At 43.9% G+C, this 9,281-nt stretch overlaps 1 protein-coding gene across 1 annotated transcript in view; it reads left to right on the top strand.

Annotated features, from left to right (window-relative positions):
• Positions 1-8,742: 8,742 nt before the first annotated feature.
• Positions 8,743-9,281, top strand: part of atp2b1a (ATPase plasma membrane Ca2+ transporting 1a) — a 128,901-nt gene continuing 128,362 nt past the window's right edge. Inside the window, exons 1-2 of the mRNA XM_037121166.1 lie at positions 8,743-8,892; positions 9,061-9,123. The gene's annotated coding sequence lies outside the window, so the exon portion shown is untranslated. The remainder of the gene's footprint in view (positions 8,893-9,060; positions 9,124-9,281) is intronic.

Here is a 9,281-nt window from a genome sequence, read left to right as displayed (position 1 = left end):
ATTGTTGGTTGGTTTGTGAGCGCCTGAATGTCACGTCACGTGGAGGACTGCTGATTAATGCGGTCGCCTCATAAATACCCTCGCATCCTCAACACCGCGGTGCATCAGTGGCCCACACGTCTGATGTTCACCGAGGTCTGAGCATATTAAGGGATGTGACGGCGGTTTCGCAGATTCGCGGCCTGATGTTTGGATTTGACGTACAATTTGCTCGGATCGTTTAGTCGATGTTAAAGTGGGCTTTCCCGCCTCTGCGAGACCGCTCATCGCTGACACCGCTCAGCCATCGCAGCACCCTCCGTCTCCCTCGCATCCCACCAGTCTGTTTCCCTTGACAACCATATCTGTGGTTCATAATTATGCAAATGATATGGATCTCTGGGCCAAATAGACGCTCATAAACAACCAACCCCTTCAACCAGCCCCGTGTTTGTCGATCTAAAGTGGCTATGATTACCGATGAAGGTGGAGGCGTGAGTTTAATTGAATGTCACAACTCATTTCTTTTTTTCCACGTCTGGCGAAAGGTCAGGTTTTTCTAAATGAGCACAACTGTACGCGGGGACACGTGGGTGTGTTTTCTTCAAATCAAAGCCTCCCACTCATCAAGAAAAGAATTGCGAGGAGATTGACATTTTGGGCCCCCCTTCTTTTCCTGTAGTGCTATTTCTGTAGCTCCTACTGCCAGTGGAGTAATTTTGGGTATTACTTTATATCAACCAACCACCCAAACAGTTTTTTTTTTCCACTTCCATCTCCAGGCAGAACAAACAGTTCTCTCTCTCCTTCCATTTTTCCCTCATTCGTCCATCAGTGTAATTGCACTCTCTCCAGGAATAGAAAGGAGCTGCCGCAGTCTGTCAGGAAGCCGGTGGTTAAGGCATCCTTCAGGAGCCCGTTAAAAATGCTCGGGAAGTTCGCGGAGTTGTTCACACCTCAGTGATATCACCCCGGTTACTTGTTCTAGCCATGAACTCACCACGAGGAGTGGCTGTATGTGGTTTTATCAGCCAGCAGCGGAATCATTCAAGATGTTCCTGCATGATTAAGTGACGATTATTCCATTATAGTTCATTTCATAGGGACCTGAATGTAGTCATTTCTGCACAGTTATGTCATATCATGTATTGTTTAATTTGTTTAATGCTGCTGGACTGTGGATTTCTTTGTGAAGGTCTCAGGTTGGACAGTCTATGGATGTGACTTCATGACTGCCTCATCTCAGTGCCTGTCTGCCTGGTTAAGAGCAACAGTGGCTAATGTTAGTTCAGAAATGGAAAATAACCACCCCTGCAAGTGTTTTTATTGCATATATCATGCTCTATGTCTGAACAATGACAAAAAAAGTTTGTTTGTTTTCAGGTATTTTAATCGTATTTCAGACTTTCTTATGTTCTTTCTTATTTTCCTGAGCCTGCCATATTTGTATAAAGAGAAGGAGGCCACTATATAAGAGCGTTCCCGGTGATCCGGCCTTACGGATGTACTGTACAAAAACACAATTAGGCATAAATATCTTTGGCTGAAGCTGGAAGCTCTCCGGAGCCTTGCTGCTAAAGTAGCTCCTATTGCTAACCAGTAGCCTCCCAGAGAACACCTCAGGACCAGGCCGCATCCTCAGACAGCTCCAGTCCAGCCACCAGGAAGAGCGCCAGGCTTTGAAGCCGATTTCCTTGTGGCTAAAATGTATAATTAAAACATCACATAGTGCACCTGACCTCAAAAAGACTTTCCCCATAAGGTTAAAACGTGGAAAGAACTGGATCACATTTTACCATCAACGAAACTTAATTCAGGACTAAAGTGTCATCTTTTTAAGTAAATGGTCAAAGTTCATGTAATACAGCAAGTTGAAGACGTTTGTCCTCAAGTGAGTGTGTAGCCTGGAATGGTTGATCCCAAAATGTATGAAATAATACTCTACATGATACTTTAAAACATTTGAGCACTCACCGGATCGACCCGGCGGTGCGAGCAGGTTCAAGCAACCCCTAAGAAGCGTGCAAACACCACTCTAACCCTGTGCTGTACACAGCCCTGTAAACTCAAACAGCTCAGGTGGAGGAACAAGAATGAGTGGCTGTTTGGTCCTCTCCGCCATGCAGACAGCTGTGACTCACTCCAATTATGTCCCACAGTTACTCCTTCCATCTCCATCAACTTTGGTTCCGAAATTCAGTCAATTTAGTTCATCGTCTGAAAGCATCTTTCAAGCCGCGGCGAGGACACTTTGCCGGCCGACAGTGGCGACCTTGAGAGTGTTGTTTCTCTCTCTCTCTCTCTCTCTCTCTCTCTCTCTCTCTCTCTCTGCTGGCGTTGTCTTCGTCGCCGGCACCCTCTTGTTCTGTTCTGTCCTTCTCCGCGAGCCATATTTTTGTCCGTCAGTCATCCGACCAATGCCCCTGAAAAAAATACTTGTTCATGTAATATTTAGTTTGACATTCAGGGATTACGCTTATTCGCTCACAAAGAGATAAGAAGATTTATACCACTGGCAGGTCTGTCTGTTAAATATGTAGCTACAACCAGGGCACGATAGGATGCACTTAGCTTAGCATGAAGACTGGAAATGGGAGAAAACAGCTAGTCTGGGACTGTAAAGGTATAGAAATCGGCCCACCATCAATTACAAGGCTCACTGATTAAAGTAATGGATACTTTACCACAGAGGGTTGAATAAGAAGATTCACACCTCTCCAGCTACGCTAATAAATACATACGAATATAAAATCTGATATCTATTAGTGTGTTTGATGTTGTTAATAAAGCATTTTGAAAGTCTTTAAACATGCCAGGTTGCTAAAGACTTGAGGTATGGGCAAACCACCCAATTAAAGGTTAAATGCACCATAACTGCTGCAGTGGTTGCAGGTTATTAGCTAATTAATGTGGTCACACGTCTGCACTGTGTCCTGCTGGCAACGTTTTCCCTCCGGGGCTTTTTCTGTTTGTTTCTGTTCCATTTTTTTTTTTTTTTTTTAATTATTTTTTGGTCCGTCACATAGCTTCAGTGCCAACTCACTGCACTGGAGGCACAACAACCTTTTTAATACCAAGTTATGTTAAAAAGTCGGGATGGGTAATATGGTCCGATGTGGCTCCAGTCAGAGTCAATTTGTACTGTTTGTGCTAATTGCCTTGGGTTGGCATTTACCTCCAATGTCCCTTTTAAGTTATGAGTGTATGGAGGGCATTGGGGGGGTAACATTGAGATCACACGCATAAGCCTGAAAAAACAAACACCCGTCACCCTCTCTGTAAATTATCTCATCTGTGTCATTAGCCAATCTTGTGAGTCTGCCTCCCCGTCAGGCTCGCTGCTAAAATGCTAATGAGACCCGTGCACTGCAATTACAATGCACACACACATACACACACACACGAACGCAGAGACACACACCTCTCTCTCTCTCGCTCTCCATCACCCGCTAGGGGGGAAAGAACAAGCCCCCTGCTGCGCATGACTCAAATCAATGAACAGACTTTATTAATCTGAGACATTATATTAGTCAAATTAAAATCTAATCAAGAGCATTTGTTTTGGCTTCTCAAGAGGGCCGAGGGGAGCTGTTGGAGGGTAAAAAAGGGGGGGTGGGGGGGGGACTGAAAGGTGAAGCAATATCTGTTTCGTATCACTCAGTCGGTCAGTCCACGTTCCAAAGTCAGATATCTCAACATCGACTTGATGGATTGCGACAAAATTTTGTACAAATATTCATGGTTCCCAGACAGTGTGTCCGAAAGACTTCATTTGTGTCTGTGTGTGAAATATCTCAACTAACGGAAGGAATTTTGTACCCATGTCCCTGTCAGGATGAACTGCACTAACTTCAATGAACATAACTTTTCATCTCACACTGTCATCATGTTGAGAGTTTAACGTGGGGGGCTGGTTAACGAGGGGGCTGTGTTGTGTTTCATGTCAGCTGAGAACGTCTCTGCAAAGCCACAGATGAGTTCAAACTGAGCGTTACTTCATGTTGCAAGTTTATGTTAGTTTATGTTACATTTTCAATGTCTCTGTTGTCACACTGGTGCGCGTTAGTTACATTTACGCACCGAAACCACTTGGTTTGGCTCAGGAAGATCTCCTGATGTGAAAGGAGACTAATACGCATATCTGGTGAAAATGTCAACCGTGGGCGAATCTGTGGTTTGGAGAAACATTTACTGCTGACATTATATCCTGGTGACTGGGCTGCCCGTCCAGTCGCCTGCTGAGAATACCTGATAAACTTCAGCATGTTAGCATCACAACTGTGCTGGTGGAAGCATGGTGAGAGCATCTAGCATGGCTGTCAACTCTTGGTCATACGAAGGAGCTGTAACACTACATACAGTAACTTCTTCAGGTCAAATGAAAGAAAAATGAAGTGATGGGACATGATGGGATCACCGGAAGCAGCTTGACTGTGATCCAGCCACTCTGCTCTTTCTGTCGCGCCATTTTAAAGCAACATTCTGTAGGAATTGATATTGTTTGCTTGTTTGATTTGGCGCCTGCACAGTTTCTTAGTGAACCCGCTGTCATCATCCAAGGTTTGCCAGATGAGCTAACTACCCAATGGCAGCCACAGTTAGCAGCAGTTAGCTGCTGCTTTAGCAAAAGGTAAAGCTATCTGACCGTCGGGAAACTGAGGACCATCAGAGGGGAAACTGGCAGACACAACGTTCTCTATCACAAGACAGTGTACCATCAAATTGATTTTAAAGCTGGTATTTTAAGGTGAAATAGTTACACAATGTTGCTTTAAACAAACACACAAGCATACAGAAAAGCTGACTCTGGATGGAGAAAGCTCATTTTTCGCAGGCTGTATCTACACTCATCATTCCTATCCAAGGCTGTGATCATAGGTGAGGCATCACGTTTTGTAATCCTCGAATTTTTTTGTTTTTTTGGTAGCTTAGAGACAGAAAGAGAGAGAGAGAGAGAGAGAGAGAGAGAGGCAAATTACATGTGACAAAGGTCCTCGTCTGGAATCAAACCGAGGACGTCATAGCCACATGATAGGGTGCTTTTAGCCGGGCCCAGCCACCCACACAGGGATTATTTTTGAAAAAAATAAATAAATAAAAAATTTAGATGTGGAGACGCAAAAAAAAAAAAACAGAGAAAAAAAAATATAGTTCAACATGGCTGGGATTTGGCGGCTGACTTAATTTATGCTGATTAATCTGTACAGCTCACAACACATTCCCGCTAGTGCCCACAGAGCCGGGCTGGTTCTTGTTAACAGCATATATCATGTTACATTTTGAGGAATTTGTGTCTTCATTTTCACATTCAGGCACAAATAGAAAGGCTTTTGAGACAGGCATGGATGTTGTTTTGTGCGAGACGAGAAGAGAAGAGAAGGGGGGGAGAAAAAAAAATCCTGTTTGTATGCCGTTGCCAGGTAGAGCTCTGCAGGGATTTGGTTATGAGTGTGTGACTGTGCATGTATGTGTGTATTTTGGAGAAATTACTATGGGAGGCTGTGTATTTACCCTGCACGGCAAAACTCATTTTGTTGACTGTGTGGAAAATCGATGCCATGTCTCTTTCCTCTTGCCTGCACGTCTCTGCAGCAGCAGCAGCAGCAGCAGCACCCTGCAGGCTGGGCCCACGGTCCACATGGTGGCGCTGTGGCTCAACGTCAACTGCCTCTCTAGTGTTCCTGACACTCCTGTTCTCACCTGATTCTGCCCCCTCTTCTCCTCCATCGCTGCCTCTTATGTCCTCTTGTGCTTGTCTCTGTTTCCCCCCCTGTCCTGTTGACAGAGGCTGAATGTCACACCATCTGCCGTGACATGTTGCTGTGCTGGAGTCTACGAGGGGGAATGTTTTATCAGCGCTGCTCCTGGCATGGACTCTGGCCTGGCCTGGCCTAGCCTGGCCTGGCTTGGCTGCACTTGGCCCCTTCAGCAGGCACACAAAAAACAAACACTTGGTGTGTGCGTGTGTGTGTTTGTGTGAGCATGTGAGTTAATACAAGGTGAATTTTTTTTCTAATTCGAACTCAGTGCGGAATGAATTACATTCTTGTTTAGCCAAACGGATGCAAGGCAAGTGGACGGGGGTGGAGAGAGAGAGAGAGAGAGAGAGATGAAACACAAGGGAGAGAGAGTTGGTTAATTCTGTCTGAGCTGGAAGCCTCAGCCCCCAGTCAGAACACGGGGGCTTGTCTCTTCTGGTTCCAGAGAGTGCAGTGAAATGCCCTGTGGAGGAGACGCATGGGCAGCGGCAAACCGAAAGGAAAGTCAGCGTGATCAGCACTCACATGCATGTGCTGTGGACGGAGGCAATTTTTTAATAAGGGTATTCAAATGTGTTTGGTCGTGTTTGTGTATGTGACTTGGATGTGTTTGTGTGCAGGGTTGCAGATTGGCTCTGATTGGGCTCCGCGAACACACACATAGCCTACACACAGGGGTTATTTTTAGCCACTGTCGCACTCCTTGCCCAGCCCCTTTGCTCTGTCTGTCTCAGCACAGACCCCCCCCAACACATCCACAGGGGAAAGGGATGGACAACGATTCATCAGGATATTTTTTTATTTTGGGGACAAATACCTCCTCTCGGCTCCTCTTGGCGTAGGAATGGGATGTTGGAAGGAGAGATAACGGGGGGGACAAAGATGGAAGTTCATAAAAGATCAGGAGACAGAGTGAAGCAGAGGACGAGGAAGGACGAAAATCAATCCTTTTACGTCCACCCGCCCTCCTCTTGGTCTCATTTTCTCCCCTTATATACTCGCGCTCACACACAGAGTTATCGATATGTGTGTGTTGTCCAAAGCGCCTCTCATTGTTGTGAACATGGCTATCGAACAGTGACAATTAATGTCCCGGCACAATCAATCACAAACCTGTTCTCCCCCACTGCCTGCCACCAGATGTGGCGTCCATCACATCTTCTGTTGGTTTTAAAAAAAAGAGTTTGGAGCTCATTGTTATTCCCGTCATTCACATGTGATGTCTGCATATCACCCCCCCCTCCCACAGTATTGATTGGCTTAGTTTGAAAAGCAAAACGTATTGCCGGTGAAAATCCCCCTGGAGAGTGATCCCGACTGTACAGTAAACGAGGCTATTTCTATTTCGGTCATAGCCCTCACTTTTTTTCCTCGTGTAACATGATGTCCCTGTGATCGATATGAACTGATTTATTCAGCTTCGGTATTGCTAAAATCATCCGGTGCCGCAGCTTTTATCGACAACATCTCACATGTCACACGGTTGGACAAGTGTGTATGTAATGCCAGTGACAGCTTCCCCGAGGCACTGAGAAACTGCCGTCCCTTTTTGCCGGACTCGTATAAACCATTTGCCACACTCACACTGCAATGCAACATACAGTACTGACAATCTGTCACACTGCATCTCTAGGTGCTTGAAAAATATGTATACAGAACGGGTATGGTGGTGTATTTTTAGTCAGGGATAAGACAAACTTTGGCGTCAGAGCAGCAAAACGAAGTACACAATCGCATGCCCTGGCAAATAACCAGAGATTTGCGGTATGTTATGGGTGTCTCGTCGAAAAGGGCGTGAAGAACATGAATAGAAAAGTATTAATTGCAACAGAGCGCAAGACAGAAATAGAAATGGAAGAGATAAGCAGAAACAAGAGCAAGGAAAAGAAATGGTGGGATGATAATGGTAAGCAGATTTCTATCCGAGGCACCAAACATAGAGTTAATAACAATGTGAGAGCAATTAAATCATCATTACAATTCTGGAACTTGAATTACTGTGAACAGCCTAAGTAACCACTCTGAATGAAATTATACAACAGACTGGCTGTTATTAATTTAACAGGATTACTTTCATACGTGTTCACGTGTCGTATGTACACGCAGCACAACTCGTATGATTCAGCACATATCCCAAGAAAGCACTGGTGTGTAGCGTATAAGTGAAGGGTATGTCAGAGTGACAGGCAGGCCTCATAGTCAGCACTTCAAGCAGTTAGGAGTGCGGTGCCTTGCTCAAGGGCATCCCAGCAGTGCCCGGGAGGTGATCTGGCGCCTCTCCAGCATCCAGTTCACACTCCGTAACGTGATGCGAGTTGATTTGGAGCAGGCCACCCTCCGGTTCCCAAGACAAGACCCCAGGGACAGAGCTACTGTTCTATATACAGTGTGCTGTATAGTTTATTTATTCAAGCAGGCCTGCTGTACTGTAGTTTGAATTTGAGCTACTTGTACTGCAAGCTACGTGATTATTTTCATTTAATGTCACTTTAGACTTCTACTCTGTGACTTTTTACAAGGTTATATTGTAGTTTTTAAGCCACTATATTTATTTTTGACATACTAATCATGTGATAAATCATACTTTACAACCCAAAAGTACATATTTAGAATTAAAAAAAAAAAAGAAAAAGTTTTTGCTTTTTTTTTTTTTTTTTTTTGCTGAGAATGCTTTGTGTACTTTTACTTCATTTAAGATTTAAAAAGCCCACCTGAAACAAATCTTCTACCAAGCCACCGATATTGACTTATTGATAGATTGATCCCTTGGTTGACTGCTTCAGTTGTGGAATAATTTACTCCACTTTTGTGAAAATAGCTGGGCAGTTTATAATAATGCACCAGGCTTCCAGGCAATTTTATAATATCATTTATTTTAAAAATAGGTCATATGAATTTGTGTATAATCTATAATGTGACGCAGTTACCTCAATATAGTTTAATGATAAACATATTTCGGAAATTATGAGTTCAAACAGTATTGTGGCTCTGAAAACGTGAATCAAGGGGATTTAGTTCAATCAACCTCACCAACGCTAGCTAACCGGAAGTGCGCCATCTTCAATTACGTTTATTTACAGCTAGCCAATTAGCATGTGATTAGCATTAGCTGCCCGTGGTTTCATCTTTTCAACCAACGCTGCCGTTTTATAAGGTAAGTTAAGTTTTGATAAACACGTCTAAAACACTCTAACTGAAGTAGCAAGGTACTTGTTCACGGAAGAAGACGCGTTAGCTGTAAAATAACGACAAATACAATGTCAACAGTAAGCTAATGCTAACGCTAGCTTACTTGTTTTTTTTTTTTGTTTTTTTTTTAAAGTTAAGCCTTAGGAGACTCGTGGAACCAGCACAAGAGGAGGCAGGTGGAGCTGCAGGTCCTTAGGTAAGTCATTTATAAGTGATTTTTCTTTTCCAAATTATATCCATATTTAATGGGTGGATGCTTTGTGGTTTAATATGTTCTTATAAGCCTTTATAATTTATGGAAACCAGCATAATTGATGTCTCATGATAATGCTAATGTACTTTCCTATTAACCTT

Source organism: Acanthopagrus latus, chromosome 14, assembly GCF_904848185.1.
Source record: "Acanthopagrus latus isolate v.2019 chromosome 14, fAcaLat1.1, whole genome shotgun sequence".
NCBI lineage: Eukaryota > Metazoa > Chordata > Actinopteri > Spariformes > Sparidae > Acanthopagrus > Acanthopagrus latus.
The sequence above is the reverse complement of the archived record's forward strand: the minus strand, read 5'-3'. Positions and strand labels throughout refer to the sequence as shown.